General features: G+C 37.8%; 1 protein-coding gene across 1 annotated transcript in view; it reads left to right on the forward strand.

Moving 5' to 3' along the window:
* LOC118280741 (calsyntenin-1) overlaps nt 1-20986 on the forward strand; it is a 162117-nt gene that overhangs the window by 73335 nt on the left and 67796 nt on the right. The window lies entirely within an intron of this gene.

Below are 20986 nucleotides of genomic sequence, written 5' to 3' on the forward strand. Positions count from 1 at the left end.
ACAGTTATATAATAATTAAAAGTAGGGTCATTTGGACTGTATAAAATTATTGTCAGTTAATAGTAACTATATATAAACTCGTTCCATAACACTCGAGGTCCCCGCAGATTGCGAACAATGGGTCTTAATAAGAAAATTGCGTGTCAACCGGTACTCGCCACTTTTCGGGTTAAAACATAGTTTTGCCACGAGAATCTTGTTCGTGGCACTTTGTTATTATTAATATTCATTAAAACTATAGGCGTATGTGTGTGTGCGTGTCTGTGTGTAGCTCTTACGTAATTACTATAAGCGTCACATAAACGTTTATTTTATTTAACACAAGTTTAACTTGTCTGCTTTAATTCGCTGTTCACGCGAAATCCCACGATTTTCGTAAACAATACTTTGCTATTTTTTTCCTAAGTAAGTTGAATATAATTGGATATCTATACTCTATTCTAATCTAATAAAGCTAAAGAGTTGTTTGTTAGTTTAAACGCGCTAAACTCCAAAACTACGAATTCGATTTGAATAATTATTTTTGTGTATAGTCTGCTGGATAGTCCATTTGTTGAGGAAGATTATAATATACCTCCCGCTACCATTAATAGGAGCCGAGTAGAGCGTTAATGACATAAATGTGTGTGCATAGAATAGAAACGTAACGTTTCTGTATTTCTATTATTATACTTAAAACTTCCGATTAATTCAACAAACATGTCTTTGATAGAACAGCTCCAGAAATGCCCGATCCGCTAGCAGTGTGACCACGAGTTTTTAAAGCGACTGCGCTGATTATCAAGTTTCATTTTACACTGGAGTGCTGTAATTTCACCTCAAATTTATTACGACAATATTTTTATTCGAGACACTCTTCTAATCTACTTTGTTGGACGAAGAGAATGTACTGGAAAATGTGCTCTATTGTGCTTGAATTAAAGCTATTTTCAGTTCAGGTACACTTATTTAATGTATCTATGTAATACATGCATGATAAGACTGATGACTGTTGATCAAGCGAAATGTATATACATATGTAAGATCCGTAGCAATTGGCGTTTCATGGTCTCTGCCTACCCCGGTGGGAGACAGGTATAAAATAATACTGCTTACCTTTTATATAATAATATGAACCTTCTTCCCCTAAGCAATAGGTATATAATCGACGTACGTCTGTACGTCGTACGAAGTCTTTACAATATTTGAATTCCATCTGTGACTGCTGAATTTACCAGTATGTAGCGAGAATATTTTACGAGCTACTGCTTCTATTGACTGCCTGTTGATACAATTTTATCTTTTGTTTATGTTCATATCTATCAATGCCAATATCGGCCGATTGTCTATATGTTAGAGTACCTTACCTATACATACTTGATTATTTATTATATATGTCCTTTATACGTTATGCCTTATTATTAAAATTACTTGTTAAACAAAATTCGTTAATGTACTACTTAATAAAACCAAGATATAATGAACGCCTGTCAAAATTTTCATAGCAAGTAATGAGTGAACGTCGAATAGAGAGCGCGGTAACCGCAGGCGCTCATAAATCCGACAGGTTGTACTACTACGTAGTCGAAGCTCGTTTAATTAAAGGAATTTCAGACTTGGATTAGGAATCAAAATGCTTAGTTACCTCCGTGCTGCTATCTTTAGAATATTCTCCATTCGGTTATGCTCGCGTCAATTAGATTATATTATCCTGTTATGTAAGGGAAAGGATTATATCTGAATGTTTCTTTTTTTTGTTTTTTGTAGTAATCAACTGATGTTTAGGTAGCTACGTATCTTACTAATAAATGCAAAAGTTTCTGCGCATGTTTGTTACTCGATCACGTCAAAACGGCTGAAGGAATCGAGATTAAATTTGGAACATCATGGTTGGGAGTCTGGAATAACAAATAGGCTACTATTTATCCCACAGGAACGCGGGCGAAGCCACTGGCAGTAGTTAGTATAATCATACATTAAATAGAAAAGCTTACGAAAATATTGTAACGTTATCAATTACTATATTTTCCTCGGGCCGCGGCCGCAGGGTCCACCCGCTTAATCAGATAACTCATGACAAAGTACAGCGAGTTCCGTTGATCGCTCACCCACTTCGTGCGGGCACAATCTGAGGGCTCATTGGGAGAGGCACTGAATAAACTGCACGCTATTTATTAAACTAGTGTAGGCAGAAGCTTAACTAGCGGCCGAGGGGAAGGTAATGCGAGGTTGAAGGTTAATGAAGGGTCGAATCGAAGGGAAGTCTGTTTGTTTGTATTTGCAACCTGAACTTGAATGGCGGGTACTGTCGGCTGTGGGCTTTCATAGTTACTACAATGGGTTCGATTGGGGTATAGCTGTGTAGGGGTTTGTTGGAAAATATTGACCCGTGTCATATAAAGGGGCTATCTAATGGTAAACTAATATCTAACAGTCCCATTGCGAGACAAAGCAAAACTAATGCTTTGATAACCAGGATCGAATGGTTTGGAGATTTCAGATCCATCCTGCATCATGTTTGGCATCGGTTTTCTTGCGATACCTTACCGTGTGTCCGTAGTATTGTTGAAATATACTTATCTAATTATTTATGGATTACATCAGTTATAAAAATACCATTACCTAAAAGTAGTCTAAATATTTTTGTCATATAAGTACCTGTAATAATGATTAAATTCCCATTTAATATAAATGATGATGGGCGTTTATTACCTAGGTGATTTTGAAATATGTACTAATCATTTATAACTGACGGCCGATTTCTATAGCCGAACGCAAAATCTTTAGATTAAGGTTGATTCTTGACATTAGTTTTATAGAATTTCTGTCAAAAATTAAGATTAATCCAAAGATTTTATTAAGATCTATTTGGAATTAAGATAGGTTATTTAAATCATCAGTTAATTAAGTTGCTTTGGTTGATAGTTGATATAAACCCAGTGTAAGGCCCGGCACAATGTATAAAGGAGGCTTATATTCATGACCAGCATTCCGCGATACACGACACGGATCGCCGCGTCACACCAAATAATAATAATTAATTTACTTATAATCTCACGAAAGCTATGATACAATGACATATATAAACCTATATATACAATGACATATACGTACCATTATTTATAATTTTGCTTAAAAATAACACATCCAGTGGATATCACGGCTTTGCCTTGTAGTTAACGGTTCGAAACCGACTCGTCAACGGGACATAAATTTGTAGCTCATAAAGAAAGAGCGGTATTTCATAGCGCATAGTTATATGAACAGACCGAGCTATGATTTATATCACATAGTATACAAACAAGCTTTAAATAACTACACAGGATTTGTATGTTATTTCTGTTTCAAGTGCCATCTGTTCGTGACTGTACTGTGATCCTTGATTCGCTATTTACAAGATATATATGTATGTGTGTGGAGTGAAATCTTGTACGTAAATTTTGAACCAGATATTTTCCAATAATTAAGCTGAAATTTTAAATACACATTTAGTCGCATGACTATAAAAGCTTGTTTTTAAGGGGGAAAATCATCCAATGACTTCTTCCTCCTTAGGCGAGGCGAGGGAAAGTGTGACTGACACAGCAGCGCAGACTGTTATTGACTAAAATCCACCCCGTTCCTACTACTGCTTTTCTAGTCGGGGCCCCGGTATACTAGGTAGTCCGCAGCTCCGGATCTGGCGTCAGCCCTACTGGCATCGCCATCTGTGGTGATATTTGAGGCGCGTGCGGAAAGTGACGCACCGGTCGCGAAACTTCATAAAATCTTAGTTTTAAAAAGAAATTTTAAAAAGAGAAAATTAATTTATTTTCTCTAATGATAGGTAGAGTTGCTCCTGCTATTACCAGTGAAAACTGGTTGGTAAACGTATATTAAGTAGGTGTACCTCAATACGCCATTACGACCACTACAGGTCATCCTCGGGCTATAAAGGCCCTGTATAAATACGTCCCGAAAGCAAATCCACTTTCTAATCTTTGATACTTGACTAGCGATGCCATAAGTAAACATTTTTATTCATAATTTTTGTCTTTATTTTCAGGTAATTGGTATTCGTGATTCATACGCGGTATTAGCGGCTGTATAGGCTCACGTAAGTTTTACTTGCTCGTGGAAGTTTAGTATTCACTTTGAGTCCAATATACCACTACTATGGTTATAGGTTCCCCCTATTACATGGGACTTATCACATTACAGAGGAAAAGTGAGTAAAGAATAATCCCTTGCACTTGTTTTTACCAATTTAGTGTATCTTTAAGTTTCTTTACTCCTTTTGTGAATAAGTAGTAATTAATGACAAAATGTTGGATAATAGTAACCCCCATGTATTGTTCTACACAGACCATTATCAAAATCGTACCATTAAGTATAATGAATTCCAAACAGAACGTTTTAAATTCATCATCATATTTCTTTTATGGCCGTGTTAGAAAGCGTTCGGAACGAGTGGTCGTTTGTTTCTTCACATTATCGATCGCGGGAGGACCTTGGCCTCTTTCCCTGCGGCCCTCCCTCTATTTAAACAAGGACATTGGTATTAAACTTATGTAAGTAAGTACTGAAAATATTGAACAGGTCGCTGTCTTGCCCCCAATAGTCTGCTTTTAACCCTAAACTTGTTATGATGATGGATAGGAAACGGAACCTTTGACGTGTTGAAGTGCTTCATTGTGGCTTATTGGCTGAAATTAAATGTCGTTCCTTTAACACACAACTTTCATTTGTTATACTTATTATGAGTCTCGTGTAATAAGAGCTAAGCCTATTGTTATATGCCAGGCACAATCTAGACTGCGAGTATTTCCTAAAATCCCAATTGTGTTTCCAAGAATCCCTTACTCGGAAGTCGGGCTACTGGACTCGGCATAGGCTATCTTGAATAGGATTTTAATCATGTACCCATAGCGTGTGGGTCATACATGGAACATGAGCTGGGGTTTAGGACAATAGCTTTAAGCACTAGAAGGCAGTATATATACAGGACAAGAAGTGCTGCGTCCGAAGCCACAGGGGACGAACCTAATACTATTATCCGGGAATTGTCACTAGTTGCACTGCACGCTCGCTCTCTATAGGGGAATCAAGATGGCAGTCAGCTTTGTATAACAAGTTTGAATCGAGAAATATTTTTTGACTTTACTATCAGTAGGCAGAGTTGTTGCAACAGACCATTATCTAAAATCGTACCATTAAGTATAATGAATTCCAAACAGAAACGTTTTAAATTCATCATCATATTTCTTTTATGGCCGTGTTAGAAAGCGTTCGGAACGAGTGGTCGTTTGTTTCTTCACATTATCGATCGCCGGAGGACCTTGGCCTCTTTCCCTGCGGCCCTCCCTCTATTTAAACAAGGACATTGGTATTAAACTTATGTAAGTAAGTACTGAAAATATCGGCAACAGGTCGCTGTCTTGCCCCCAATAGTCTGCTTTTAACCCTAAACTTGTTATGATGATGGATAGGCGAATAACGGAACTTTGACGCATGAAGTGCTTCATTGTGGTTCGAAATTAAATGACTCTTTATACAAACTTTCATCGTTATAATATTATGAGTTTGCATACGAATAAGAGCTAAGCCTATTGTTATATGCCAGGCACAATCTAGACTGCGAGTATTTCCTAAAATCCCAATTGTGTTCGAGGCTAGAGTCCCTTACTCAGAAATCGTGTTTACGGCTACTGGACTCGGCATAGGCTATCTTGAATAGGATTTTAATCATGTACCCATAGCGTGTGGGTCATACATGGAACATGAGCTGGGGTTTAGGACAATAGCTTTAAGCACTAGAAATTTTTATATACCTACAAGAAGTGCTGCGTCCGAAGCCACAGGGGACGAACCTAATACTATTATCCGGGAATTGTCACTAGTTGCACTGCACGCTCGCTCTCTATAGGGGAATCAAGATGGCAGTCAGCTTTGTATTGTTATATAAAACACGTGCAACGGGTAATCTGAACGGAGAAATATTTTTTGATCATCATTCAAATTGTTGTTTCGGGTCACGTGGGTTCCCCGTTAAGGTCAGGTGACATTGGAGCTTTAGATTAAATGATTCTGGCATTCCTCCAACTTAGGTCAAAATGTTTCACAATTTATGAAAAACTTAGAAGATCTGTTATTTAAATAAAAAATAAATTTTCCCTTCCGCGAATAGGGCAAGGGTAGTGAAGTTTGCTCCCTCTGTTGACAAATCAAAGTTATAATGAGTTTCTGTATAAAATTGTGTAATCACATTATGTAAACTAAACGGCTTGATGGATTTTGGCTTAAGAGGTCTCGTTAGATTCGTATTTACTGTGAGAGTTTTTTTTTGTATATATCAAAATAATAAAAAAAACAAAATGGTGGATTTTTGGCGCCAAAATCGAATATTGCTCACTCTCTAGCCTGAACGACTCGATGGATTTCAGCTTGATAGGAGTCGTTTGATTCGTATTTACTGTGAGAGTGACACTAGATATATCAAAATATAAAAAAAGTCGTTGATTGGCGGTTTCAAGTGGAACATTTCATTTTGCGATGTCATACATCGACAAGAAACTATTTTTAAAGGTTTAACCTTATTTGCTCATAGATAGCGCTACGTGTATTAGATTATCGATAGTTTCAGTTAGCATCCCCTCTCTAGTCGAAAATAAAACATAGGTGCGCTTCGAGGAAATAAAAATTAATATTTTTAATAGTTCCTTGAAGCGCAACTAACGGGTGCGCTTCGAGGAATAAAATAGGTGCGCTTGGAGAGGTGCGCTTCAAAACAGTTGCGCTTCGAGGAATACCTCCCCAAAACTACGGACAGTACCTACTATAAAAAAAAAACGTACTGTATTTGCGTGTGCCTGCAAACTAATGTTCCAAAGGTATGGCGTTTTCGAATGAACAGAAACCAACTCTAAATAAATAAAAAATCGAAATAACTATGGTGGTTCAATATTTCATGTGGTCCGGTTCGATCATACACAGTACGTAGTATACATACATATATGTGTCTATCAAATTGCGTCAACATGTACATTGTACACACACAACACGCCATGTACATGTTCACACATGTTGTTATTAAAACATGTTCGTAAATTTTATTCGAGCAACATGTTTTTTGAGAGCAATACTCGTACGCGAAGAAAAATACGAACACTGCAATGTTTTATTCAGTACAATTCGACCACGAATATATTGTGGCTGATGCTGAATTTATTCTGTAAACATAAAGTACTCTTTGATGATCAGTACTGCGTTCTGTAAGTGTGATACGATGTATCAACTATAAAGTATAATAATAAGTAAGTATATACATCAACAGTCTATAAAGTAGCCACTGCTGACCAAAGGTCTCTTCTCATACGGTGAAAGTTTGACCATTTATTCACCACGCTTACTCAATGCGGGATGGCGATTTCAAAATTATAAGTCCTCACGATGTTTTCCTTCACCGTTTGTTAGTAGTGCCTCTCGGAAAAAGTCACATTGGTATTTGCCATTGGTAAGTAGAAGTCTTTAACCTTTGGGCCACCACGACACCTATAAGTAAATGTACCCGTTTAATATTTTGAACAAGCAAGTTTTACTCATCTCCAATCGATTGTCGAAGACTCTCAAAAACTTTAATCTTGACGATTCGAAGATGAAATGAATCCCGAGTTACTTGGAATGATCAGACCAGCACGAAAACGTTGATAATAATTTCTTTATACGTCTTGTTTGTTAATAGATATCAGCTCCCTCTTGATTACAATATTTAATATACTTTATACGAGTAATAATGAAAATCCTGCAAAGCTGTTTGATCCAGGTTAAGCACGAGCCTGCAAAATGTTAAAATAATAAAACAACATTATCTATTACAACATTCCGTCGCACGAAACGTTAGGCGGTGTTGGTGCAAAGTTTGACGTTAACCCTCCGCCCGCCGCGCGATAATAAGGTAACGCAAAATAATAATATTTCACGTCCGCACGTCACCGGCGCGCCGCCGTCACGTCGACGTAACGTACGGTTGTACAAATATCGTAACGATCGCGTCGCGTGCCCTGTAATATTACTGTCTACGGACACGCGTGGGATGTTGGTTTTTATGATATTTCACTACATTGAGGTAAACTAGTAATTTATTTTGATAGTGCACTATTACTTTAGTTCGCTCCGATGGCGTGACGTGAGCCTCCATTTTGGGCGTGTTCTCGGCGACAGAGCTCGGGTTTAGAAGCTTCACTAATATTTATTGAATAGAGCCTTCAGAAGTGTTAAATTATCACTTATGTCATCCGTATTTAAGTGTGAGTTGATAATAAGTAGCTATTATCGTGACTCGCAGTGTCATAAAATATTATTCGATTATTTCTATTACGAAGGTTAAACTCAATAAAATAAATTCCCTGTTATAGAATAATTCGCATTCTAATACATTCAAAACACTAGCTGAAGTACCATCGCGACCCTCATACGGAAGGGATCAAAGGGTATTTATTATCTTCGGTTTGCCCAAAAATACGCCATTTTGAGGCTGTCATTGAAGTTTATTACGACATGGTTGTAATATCCTCTGAACTGTATAATGGAAGGGATAAAAATGTAGAGCTGTAGAGTTTTGAATTGTTTAATATCTTAATATTCATTCTTGTACGTAAGAAAGCCTATAAAATACCATCGTAAATTATAATTTAATTGATTATTTGTACAAGAAAAAATAATAATAGACAATGAAATGAAAGCCCCACAAAATATACCGATTTCATTCAACTTCTGATTCTTAAAATACTTTGAGCAAATATTTTTAAAGCAAGCTCTATTATTATCTAAGTCAGAGTTTCTCTACCTCGAGTGTAACCAATTCACGGATCAAGTCAAGTCAAATACTCTGGTTCACTTGAACAAAGCCTGTTTCCACGAACCTTTCAAAGTGCGACCCTCAAACTTGTGAAGCCGTCCAAGAGAAGGGGCTGCCAGTTTCTGAGATTTTTTCAATTTGAAAACTTCTCCCCGCCAGTCTGAAAACTGACTAAACTTTTAAAGAATTTTAAAGATTTCACAGGGTTTCTATTTCTGCGTAAATCAGTAAAACGTGAAATCTCATTTCGTTATTGTAATGGTAACATTAACCCGACGGTTTTGGCGAAATCTATTAAAATTTGATAAATATTTAATAAGTACTCTACAATATTTTATAATTGATTTTGGTCGAACGTAGTAGAGGTTTAATCCTTTTTAAAAGTGTCCCGATATGTTAAAATCTAACGTTTTAGCAAAAAAATACAATGCATTGTGCGATGCACAAGGCACAAATGTATAATCGTTGCTCGTTGCGCAGCGTAAACAAAAAAGGTGCGTCGGCGGCGACGGGCGGCGGCAGGCGAGGCGGCGCGGGCGGCTCGGTTCGATGACGTCACCCACTTAGCTAGTGTTGATAAAATTGGATGTATGACTCGAGTCGTCGCTCAGTCCATCACCCAAGCCGTGCGCTTCGTGTTTTCGAGGCCGTGAGTTCGAACCTCGCGGCAAGCATGACGCATAGATAGTCGACTATTTGATAGTCAACTCATCTGCAACTCCATGCGAAATAAGTACGGAAGCTTAATTTGATCAACCGACATCTTCGAAGGTTGGGTCTGTGTACACTTCCAACATTTTTGGAAGTTGCGCAGTTCTAATTGATTGCTAGTATTCAATTCAATTTTTGTATCTTTTTCTCTTTTTTTAAACTATAAAATCTCATTTAGTCTCATACTTAATAGTTTATTTAATAATGTTATAAATTTTCATAGTCATTCTTTAAGTACATGTTCACAGGATATGTTTGTTTAATTAATGTCACAGTAATAACTGTATTAGAAGGTTGTACTGAATAATGTTTGATCACATTGACCCGTAGTGCGCGGTGGTAGGGTTAAATGGGAATATTTTACGAGCGCTGCATGGATTTCCAATTAAAGTTGCAAGTTGTGTAGTTAATATTCGTGTCGTTGTAGCAACGTTGGTCTGTAACCTTGTTGGACCTCTAGTTTTATGATTTAGCATAAATTAAAACATGCAATTTTCTGTAACTTAATATAAAACTCATAAATGTTTGTGTCATTAATTTGTGCTATTTATATTGTAGGCCTGACTCTACCTTATTGTATTTAACTTAAAGTCGATTTTTTACTTGGAAGTTATAGGGTATTTCACTTTTGTTATGTATGAAAGAAATATTTTGATATGAATAAAATTGTGTGTAAAGTTAAGGGCCAGATGGTTGCACTTCTGGACAAGGCGCACATTGTCCGGAAATTCCTCTTTCTCTGGAGCACCGATCACAGGTGGCTTGGGCGCGTTTCGTAACAGTGGGGGTATTGCTTTATGTTTTTAAGTATTTTTTTGAATACTTAAGAACATAAATATAATTAATGGCACAGTATGCTAAAATATACATTTTGATTAAGATGTAGAGTTTCTAAAACACTCTAACTTGAGAAATGCATAAAGCCAGAATATGTATATCAAACTCTCCAAGAGAGCTTGAAGAGTTGGAGACAGGAGATCTTTTTGACAGACATGTTTGATCTCATCTTTCCAACATTTTACATGATCCATCATGTCTTTGGTAAGATTAATTTACAAACTGAATACATTACGTGATTAAAGTTCAAAGCTAAACTGTAATCATCGATTTAACTTGAAATTAGTTTAAATAACTTGAGAATCTATTCAAAGATATTTCACCATCTCTCTTGAACCGATCCATTGAAATTCAGGGAGGAATCAATTACTTAAACAATTTCGAGATATTGTTACGTAGAGCGAGGTTTAATAAGAGAGTCAATAAAGTATATTATGTAGTGTCCGTATTAATATTACATTTAAATTTCTAATGTGGACGGAAATTTGATATCTTGACAGCTGTTTGCGGAGACAATATTTTCGCTTAACTTTACGGTTTTTATATGTCATACTTATTGTAAAAGTGATGGTCAAAAGATATGCTCAGCCCGTGACAGTCCATCGCTGGACTACAGGTCGCCTCCACATAGGAACAAGGTTCTGCCATAATCTTCTCTATGGACACGTTTCGAGATAGAAGTTTAATGAATTAGGATGGTGATTGTTGGAGCAGAAAGCTCTACTGCCTAAACTAAAACCATTGATCAATAAATAACTTTAAAAGATATAATAAATAAACTAAACATATTCAGTACCCTTAGTATAGGTTTGCTTTAAGTTTAACGAAATCAATTGGTCGGCACGAATAAACAAACCAATCAAAGTACCGAACGCGCTCTCGTTACTGATCTCATGTCAGTATATTGGTTAATTTCAAACCTAAATCACACTCAAACAAAAAATATCTAAAATGCGTTAATGCAGGTTCGGGCTAATCCAGTGTCCCGCTTGAAAGGAATTCCACATCGAGTGAATTATTGATGCACGGTAAAGCAATGTCTGTGTCATCCGCCCCGCCTGTCACCTCCGACGCTACTCACTTCTAATGGTAGAAGGATTAATTGTCATCCATTATGCAAGCCCAGCGCCAATGAATAAATAAACGAATCAACTTCACCCACCAACCCTGGAGCTAAATACATTTTTGATAAAAATAACGCTCCGTGTTTGTGACAAAAAAATGTGACACGTTTGCTGCTGAAGGGTTAATAAGTTAGGCTAAGATGTTTTAGTTTGTCTAAAGTCAAAGCATTTATTTCAATGAATCCTTAATTAGGCACTTTTGAGACATCAAATTGGTGGTGCTCGTATCACACCTCTCATTTGATAAAATGTGAAAGTTTGTTTTGTAATAAACGGATTTTGATTAAATATACAGACAGGGCTGACTTGCGTGATAAGACACTTTTTATCCCACGGGAGCTCTGGCTAAGCTTATAGCGGAGCTAGTATTAAATAAAGGTTTCATGATAGCTTTACGATTTTGTACTATTGGAGTAAGTAATTATAGAAGAGACATAAAACAAACTGTAACGGTACTTGTAACTGTAAACACGACACAAGTTGTCGCGGTCTACTTAGTCATGAAATAACTGCGCTAACAATAAAAATAAAGGCAGATTTTCACAAATTTCCCTCTCGCCGCGTAAATATACGAGCGCATTTAGCTAAGTCCTACAATATTGTATTACATTACAAACGTCCGTACTCTCTGGGGCACGGGGAAGTCGAATTAAAAAGTAAACCATCCGCCATTTTGACTGAATATTAGTTTTTACGAGGTCCTCAAATCTTTTGGTGTGGAATCGTAACAGCTCGTCGCCCGGAGCGGCGCGGGGCCGGCGCGGGGACGGCTCGGGGACGGCGCGCGGCCGCCGGAGCGGTCCTCCACAATGCCGGCATTAGGCATTTCATATTTTTACAAAGCGCTCATTTTATTACGGCACGTCTCTTTGTTTATGAATTCAATTGTTTATTGTACCTAACTGAAATTTACGGGATTTTGTATTGCGCAGGAGATTTCACCGTTTGTAACGGTAGTTGAGACATTAGTACTAATGTTAGATAACTACATTGCTACGTAATGTCGTTGATTGATCGTTTAGCGGTTTTAATGAATGATTGCGTAACATATTTACTAATCACTTGAAGCCCCTCGTGGTATTTCCAAAAAGTAACATTGGACCTTTACTCGGCATCTGTCGTCAGGCGCAAAGTTTCCGATAATTAGCAGGATGTGTTCCCATCATGTAGTGGGCTTCCTAACGCCGTGTTATGTTGTAACAAATTAATTACTTTCCAGTTGTTGCCCAAGTCCCTACAAGTTCGTGTGGGCTCCGGCACAGGTCTCTCGGTAGGGACCATGTTCCCGAGCCTTGGGCAGTAACTGTTTTATAATTAAATTATTTTACATCAATCTGCGAAATATAGTTTAAATGAACTTAGCTTGTGGGTGTAATGTGATAGTAATAGTTCAGGATCAGTCTCATCTATTTATGTACGATTCGTCAATAATTGTGAAAAATATACCTATTGCAAGTGCAATCTTTGTTTTCATAATTGTCATGTATCTATAGGGTGTACTTTCCTCTCGGAATCGGTAGCGAAACCTTGTGATCCACTTTGTTAATCGGCCCGGGACTGTGGCTCGAAAAGGAGGACTAGGAACGGGGTAGTTTTTAGTTAATAAGAGACTGATACTTCCTTCGCCTCACCTAAGGCATGAAAAGTAATTAGAATGATATTCCGCACTTAAGAGTCTTTAGTAAATAAATCTACAGATAAATAATGTACTGAAACTGGGCATAAATTGGCAAATGAACACACAATAGGCACTTCTCTACCAAGCTAGGATAAATCTATAAATAAAACGCGTAGGCCGCACATTCCTAGATACCTGTATTAATTGCTACGTGCACTAAATGAGAGCGGGGCTGGTCTTACCCCCGATAATCCGGAGTGGCGGTTTCATTAGCTAAGTGGAGGACGGGGGGTTGGATCACGGGGTCGGCGGGACCACTAGCCGCAGTGCCAGGGTTACAAACTGGTAAAAGATATGGCTGCCAGATTTCTGCAGTTATAATACATATATTGTTTTTTATGCGTTGTTGAGATTTTTTTAACAATGTTTTTGTTGTATAGGCTCGTTAGATGGATAATAGAGGGGCGTGGTTACTAACGTCTCGCTCTCCGTGCAGTGTCAGGCATTATGTTAAAGGGAAATACAGTTATGGTAACCCTCTTTGTATTTGCTTCATGGTTAAAATGCAGAAGTTCACAAATGTTTGTTGCCAATAGGTATAGCATTACCTATACTTATATTTCTTCAGATCCCATTCATAGCCCTAACTAATCAGGTGCTCTACACTGTTTTTAGTCCTGTCTGACGCACGTAATGAGACGAAAATAACTCTTGTTACTGGTACTCCAGCTATTGCCTAATATTGTAATTGGAGGTTGTTCCGAAGTCGGTTTGATGAATTATTCCCGAAATAACTTGCTCCTTTACAATGGAGTAGGACAGTCCCGTTAGTAGGGTTATTGGGGTGACCACAATTTGCGGCGGCCCGCGGACCGCAGCCTGCGACTGCTAAGCTGGCGATGTTCAATAAGCCTCGCCGCATTGTTTAATAGATTTATTGGTAATCACACCTACAACGGATCTGGTTAGACAAATGTCTTGTCTTCAACTTTGGGACAAAACTTTGTTAATTCTACCAATATCGAGGCTTGTTTGGTAAAAGTCGCAAATGCGTCTGCAGAGTAATAGATCTCGGCATCCATTATTGCGCTTACTATTTTTTTTTCTTTTAGTCACTCTTTTCTTTCTTAATTTTCGTGTATTTGTATTATGAGCTTCTAGGTAATTAGTAGCTGGTTACTTTTGATCCGGTATCTAATGGATTTCTTTTTTATTTACAGGTAATAATTGAACTACAAGATTGAACGTTATGAGAATGGAGATATCGTGAGTTACCCGGTCACTATAACCACCAAAGAGTATTAGTATTATCAAAAACCTTGACAGTCCGCTACTGGACTATGGTCCTCCTCTACATAAGAGTTTAAAAAACATTGCCCCACACTAGGATTTTCTCCTGTGTCGTAGGTGCGTTTACAAACATATAAGTTCACATACACATTACAACCAGGCTCAAAACAATAATTTGTAGACACAAAGAGCAAGCGTGCGGGAATCGAACCTGCTTCACGTTGCACGGTAGCCAGTTGCCCAGCCACCGCGCCAACCATGCAGTCAGAAATCTCCACATTTGCCAAGCGAGTTGGAGATCACCACATTGGTGGTGAACAGTAATAAACATGCGAGTATCAATATCAGTCGGGCTGTAAATAAACTCTCTTTTAATTAAATCGGTACGTTCAGGAGTCCGACCTTTATCGCGTGCGTGTGGTCACCTGGGTCGACGCTTGTGTAACTAGGACACAATGTGAAAATATGGTCAGAAGTACCGATACTGTGAAGATGTGTACTTAAATAAAGAAGTAGGTTGAAGCCATTTTGTTAGCTGGAATATTGAATTGGATGGTAATCATATTTTGACTGTATTTTCAGATCTCTTTTTGCTCTTGGTGTGATCCACTTGTCTCGGTGTGATGTATATGTTTTGTATGTTGGTGTCGTTTTTGTAAAGAAATAGAAATCAATACATTATACATAGTAGGTACTGTTAGTTTAGTGTAGCAGTCGAAACTAAATCAGGTTAATTCTGTAGGAATAATCTTTGTATGTGATTGTCTTTTAAATTTTGAGTAAAATTTTTAAACTGATGTCGTTATTACGTATCGGTAGTTAAAATTCTGTATTTATTCTGTGACGTGACACCAAACTCTGTTTACCCGTACTTTATACGAATATTCAGTTTATTTTATCGGAACATCCATGGATTCAGTTTATTTGGTAGGGGCGAGCGTAAATAAAATTGATCAAATCCTATCCGCCATGTAATAATTTACATGGAAACATTTGTTTACAACGGAACAAAGTATTTGTCTTATCGAAAACATACAACATTTTTAATTGGGAATTGGGAACACAACATATTTTGTCTCTTTCGGACTTGCCAAGAGAGACACGAGGAATTTTATAAACAGCAGTCTGTAGGTAAAACACAGCGCGAACACATAATTCCAAACTTTTCCGATCTGTTTTCGATTATCAAGTCATCTTCTCCCCTGATCCCTAATACCAATTTCCAATACATTGGTCGTATACGGAGCCATATATGCGGCATCCATTGCTGGGCCGCCGCGCCAATTCGCCGGAACTGTGGAACTTATGGAGCGAGCGATACAGAAGTGACGCCATAATCCGCGGCCCGGGCAATAAGGGCCGTGCGATGGTGCAATACAGATCGCAGTTTGCTATAAGGATGGCGTCACCAGCCGCTCGGGGACCGAAACTGTCGCCTTTTGTTACAACTTTCGGTTTATTGAGACATTCTGAATATGTTTTGGAATTTTTCACCGTAAGCTTTCATATTCCATGTGTTTGTGTAGTATGTAAATTGAATAAAAGCTTAATAAGAAGTTATATCTAAATTTTGAATTATACACAAACAACAGAAAGTATCGCTGTAAATTCGCAACGCTCAGTTAAGAACAACTCGTCCTTTATATTTAATTAAAACACAACCGTAATTACCATAATGAGTTATTATAAAGTCCAGACATGTCCAGCTCATCAACAATAATGACCGGCCCTGTAACGTTACGACAGCGCGCGCGCCAGCCGTCGCCATCTTGTCCACTAATACGGCCGCCATTTTGTGACTGTCTGCGCGGTATTTAAATCACCTGCTCGTAATAACCATTTAATAAAGGTCCAAAACTTCATAAAATCAGTAAATTGTTCACGTTTTCAGTTTACTAGCGAAGCCTTAAAATAATTATGGTCCTGCCATGGAAATTTTCATCTCGCCAAAGCTATAAGTTTTGAAGAATATATAACGAGGAAGAGAGTCGTTGTAAGTAAAATGGCGCCGCGAATAATTTTCGTTTACTTTGATATTCTTGTTCTCTCTCTAGTCCAATGTAGGTAGGCAAATATTCAGGTAGGTAGTTGACTCCTCTGACTCGTGAACCTATTATCCACTAATGTTGTCACAGGAATGTAAGTACCAACTCATAAATATCCAGAACTTTACCCCGCATTAGTTCTGTCGCTGCTGTATATAAAATAATTCGCAAAGTAACTGAAAACAAAATTCATTTATTCAACTGATGGATTTTCCTTGTAACATATTAGGCGGGCATTAACAGTAATTGAATTCGCGCAGTTTCTTTATTAGACCTTTTTAATATTTTAGGGCCCTTCAATAGTATTGGCAGGTTCGATGTATCGGATTGCAATATCACTCCGTGTGGTGCGGATAGCTTGCATTGTAATAAATCATCGAGTGACGTATGTCTGCGCGCGTCGTATGGGGCTCGCACTACACTACACGTTTTCATTCCATGCAGTAATATTTCGTTAGTGCGGAGAGGGGCGGCGTCCACGGCTTTAGATTTATGCATTCATTGCGTTTTAAAGCTAGATCTTGATTTGTAGTTTCAATATCCGTTGTTAAGTGCACTTTTAGCACGGACGAAAAATCTCTGATAACATAACATATTATATTTGTATTACGAAAGTGCAGAAATTATTGGTACCTTTCCAATAAACAATATCCTTTTCTATTCATAGCAGAAACAGGACTCGAGTACCAAGATTATGTTCTCTGGAGAAACATCAAATGTCGACTCAGGACGAGAAGTGCAATGAAAATAAGTCGCGACTGGAACGAGCGCCCGGCGCGGTGCTGTTTACATAGGTCCTCGATAGATATCCTAGTAATATCGGAGACGATACGTTGTCAATATTGAACGGTTTATTGCACTGATTTACGTTTTGCAAACATTTGACGTACAAAATGGGACGTACCAGGTTAAAAGCGATTTACAATAATTTAAAATGGGCTTTTGAAATGATCAATAGACAAAATCGCCGGACAAATTAAATAATAACTCCGACTCTGTCGTTCTGTTGTTCGGTACACAATGTTAAAACAATCAATGGAATCGTTCCCTAATTTATTGAAATTCACCGGCAGCGGGTAATTGGTTCCCGCACGGTCATTTGTTATTCCATCATTAATTATTGGACATTGGAAACTAATGTAATTAACAAGAACACGGGTAACTAATACCCCCACGTTACCATTACAACATCCCCTGACGTTGCCCATTATTGGGAAAATGTGGCCAATCTGGGTCAGTGGGCATAAACGTGGGAATCGTGGATACAATGAAATATTCAGCGGGAATGATGAGCAATGCTTTTTTGTCCCAATTATACTTTTTTTGCTTTGTTGCGATTTCTGCGGTGTATTTTTTCTGTACATTATTTTATTCGCTCACATTGTTCGGTGCGGTGTATTTATATAGAAATGTTATTTTGTGGTTTAATGACTTTTTGTTGCTGTTGCATTATTTGTTCGGGAACAATAGAGTTGTTGACTTGCTTCTAATATTTTGTACGCAATGCTGTCTGATACAAACACTACACATATATTAACGAGAATCGATAGTCTGAGTGTCTGGCAGTCTCTCTCAATGTAATGGACGTTTGATGACTCTTTGTCAAACACTTACAAATACATGGAAAGTGGTTTCAACACTGAAGAGCCTTTCAGTTTCATTAAAATAAATTGCTGGAGGCAGAATTGTTTTACTCGAATAGTAAAATATTAAAACATTTTTGTTTGATGCATACAGAAATGATGAGAATTTTTACTCTAAATGTGAAATAATAGTCATTCATTTTGATTAAGTTAATTTAACTTGTTTTACGGACGTACTCGTAAATTACTGCGGACGATGCATCGCAGAGAACTTTCCAAATTGAAGCGATCTATCAATTTGTAGAGCAGAATGAAAGAGTTGCGTCCATGCAAATACGTAAGTAATGTATTGGTGCAGTCAATTTAGAAGTACATTATAGTGCCTTAAAATAAGCCACTGCCCAGCCAAGTGCACACCGCCATTACCCATTCTTCAAGAGTAGGGGATGATCATAATCTGCTTGGTATTCCGTGCGCGCTGGCCAAGATATGGATGGTGCAATAACCGAGTGGGAAGTGGACCGCGCCTTTAAAGCACCTCCTTCTTGAAATGACCGACTTAAGCAAACCTTAAATGACAAATAAAGTTCGATAATACAGAATACTTCTTTCAGTAACATATAATTACTTAGACGGAAAGTTGTGCTACGAAAAGTATTTCACTGAAAAAAAAAAGCACTCGTAGCTCGATGCTACGCGTCGCTACGCCGTAGCTAGACTCGCTACGTAACAAAACTTTCTCTTGCTTGTCGTCGCATTTGAATTCACTTGAAGATTATTTATTTGAATAGTAAAACATTTTCTGAATACATTTCGCTTTGGTTGGAATAAAATAAATTGGTAGAAGTAAAGCTCGTTGGTATGAGAGCTTCGATCAAAGAACGTGGACGTGTGGCCAGTGGGCAGTGGGCAGTGGGCAGTGGGCAGCACAATGCCTTCCCTTTCATCCTGCCACCATTGTCGGTGGCGGGAAACAATGCCCTTGGCAATATAAGTCCTCACAATGCGGGAGGAGGGGGGGACACTCCGCCATTTGTCCGCAGCCCCGTGTGGTATTTATTTTCGCAGCTATTTTTCTATATTTACTTGTTGTGGTTTGTTTCGCTCAAAGGTTACAATATTATTGTTTTGAGGTCGAAATAAACCACTTTGTAGAGGCTTTCTGAGGCTTCGCGTTATTAATAGATATCACTTTTCGTTAAAGGTTATAAAAACGTATGAAATGAAAACGCGTATGCTAATCTAGTTTTGAAAAAATGTGTATAAAAACATACAGTTTTGTTTGAATGCCTAAAATGCATATTAATTTGAAAACAAACGGTTGGGAACTATTAAATTGTATTTTAGAACAAACACATCCAACTGACCGCTTTATGTTTACGTGGAACCGTTTTTACGGTCATCAAAAAAGTATTCAGTTTAGTTCCCAGTATACAATAAAGCCACACATTGTGTCAGAACTTTAATAGACGACTCTATAGCTATAACAATAAGGTACATTTTACTGTTTAGTCGAATGTAAATAAATTAGTGTTACCTATGTATATGTGTGTTGGCCACAATAATGTTAGTTTGACAATTATTTCGGTTTTGATGTCTATAATTAGTGGCGGTCGCCGGCTCACTGGACTGGAAGTGGGGGGAGGGGGGTGTATTCTAGTCGAGTTTTGTGAACGGAATCGATATCACTCGTTATCCCGCTCGGTCGACTGACACTAATGTACTGTTGACACTGCCTGCCTGCCTGGCGAGCTGTCCACTATGAATAAAATGTACAGTCAACATACTGCCTAACCTCGCGATGTGTCTGGAAAAAAGGTATTTTTCCATTGGTATGTCACCTTTACTATGTCATAACTCAAATGGGATGGATGAATTTTATAGACGCAGAATTGTCGATGTATATTTTTTTTTGCTTGTGGTATTTAGTTTTTACTCATGTCTTATTTATTTTTTCTTACTGAAAATACATATCTACTTGCATCTACTTAGAGCTCATATTTCGAATGGATTATGCATTGATAGTATCCCAGAATTACTGGTAGGACTGCAACTTTATCTTACATTTTTAAAAGCTTGTCGCATTTCCAGGAAATATGAACTCTTTCGCCTTGGTAATACGACGCGTTTTACCTTTGGCTGAAATTTCTTTTCAAGGAAATGTAAGTAATGGAAAAATTCACAGTGACTTGTTCACATTTTACACAAACTGCACAGGATTTATATTGAAGTGCACCGGTAGGTACATACAAGTTGGAACTGGAAATACGGGTTGTTTGAATTTGAACTATACAGTTGACAAATTAAGGTGTAAAAGTAAGTGTATTAGTTTTAAAAGGAATAGCTGAGAATCAATAAGTTGTCTTTTTGCATCAGTGCACATAGACCAATAGATAAATGGTATTTGATAACTGTAATCTGTACGTGTCTATTAGCTAGATAGGAAGCGTGATGTTACGCTTGGTACCTTTGGGCGTTAGTATATCTTATTGTCTTATAACAAAGTCGAAAATCGTACATCACACATGACTATGAAACAAGAAAACCACTATTCGCAAATATAAATTCCTTTAGAAAGAAATGGTAATAAAACAGCGAACTGCCAGTCAAACAGTAATGTATCTTTGTACAAAATTATAATTACATTCTCACACAGCGGTGTGTCTGACACATGTTCCCTTGTCCCCCCCCCCACCCCCACCAATATCATACGACACACGACATTGTGGCGAATCCGTTTCCACGCAACATGTTTGGGCTAATTACATGATTACACAAATTAGTGTATTTTACGCTGCACTGCACACATTGTTGACAAACAGACTGACATACAGATGTGGTGAGTTTCTGGGTGAGTGGGTAAAGGAGTAATGTGTGTTTCAGTACTTTATTCCTCGAAGGTAGGATATAAGCATATACTTCTTGGTAGTTATGTTGTGTAAGGAACAGGGCTTGTGTCATAC

Source organism: Spodoptera frugiperda, chromosome 16 (genome assembly GCF_023101765.2).
Source record: "Spodoptera frugiperda isolate SF20-4 chromosome 16, AGI-APGP_CSIRO_Sfru_2.0, whole genome shotgun sequence".
Lineage (NCBI taxonomy): Eukaryota > Metazoa > Arthropoda > Insecta > Lepidoptera > Noctuidae > Spodoptera > Spodoptera frugiperda.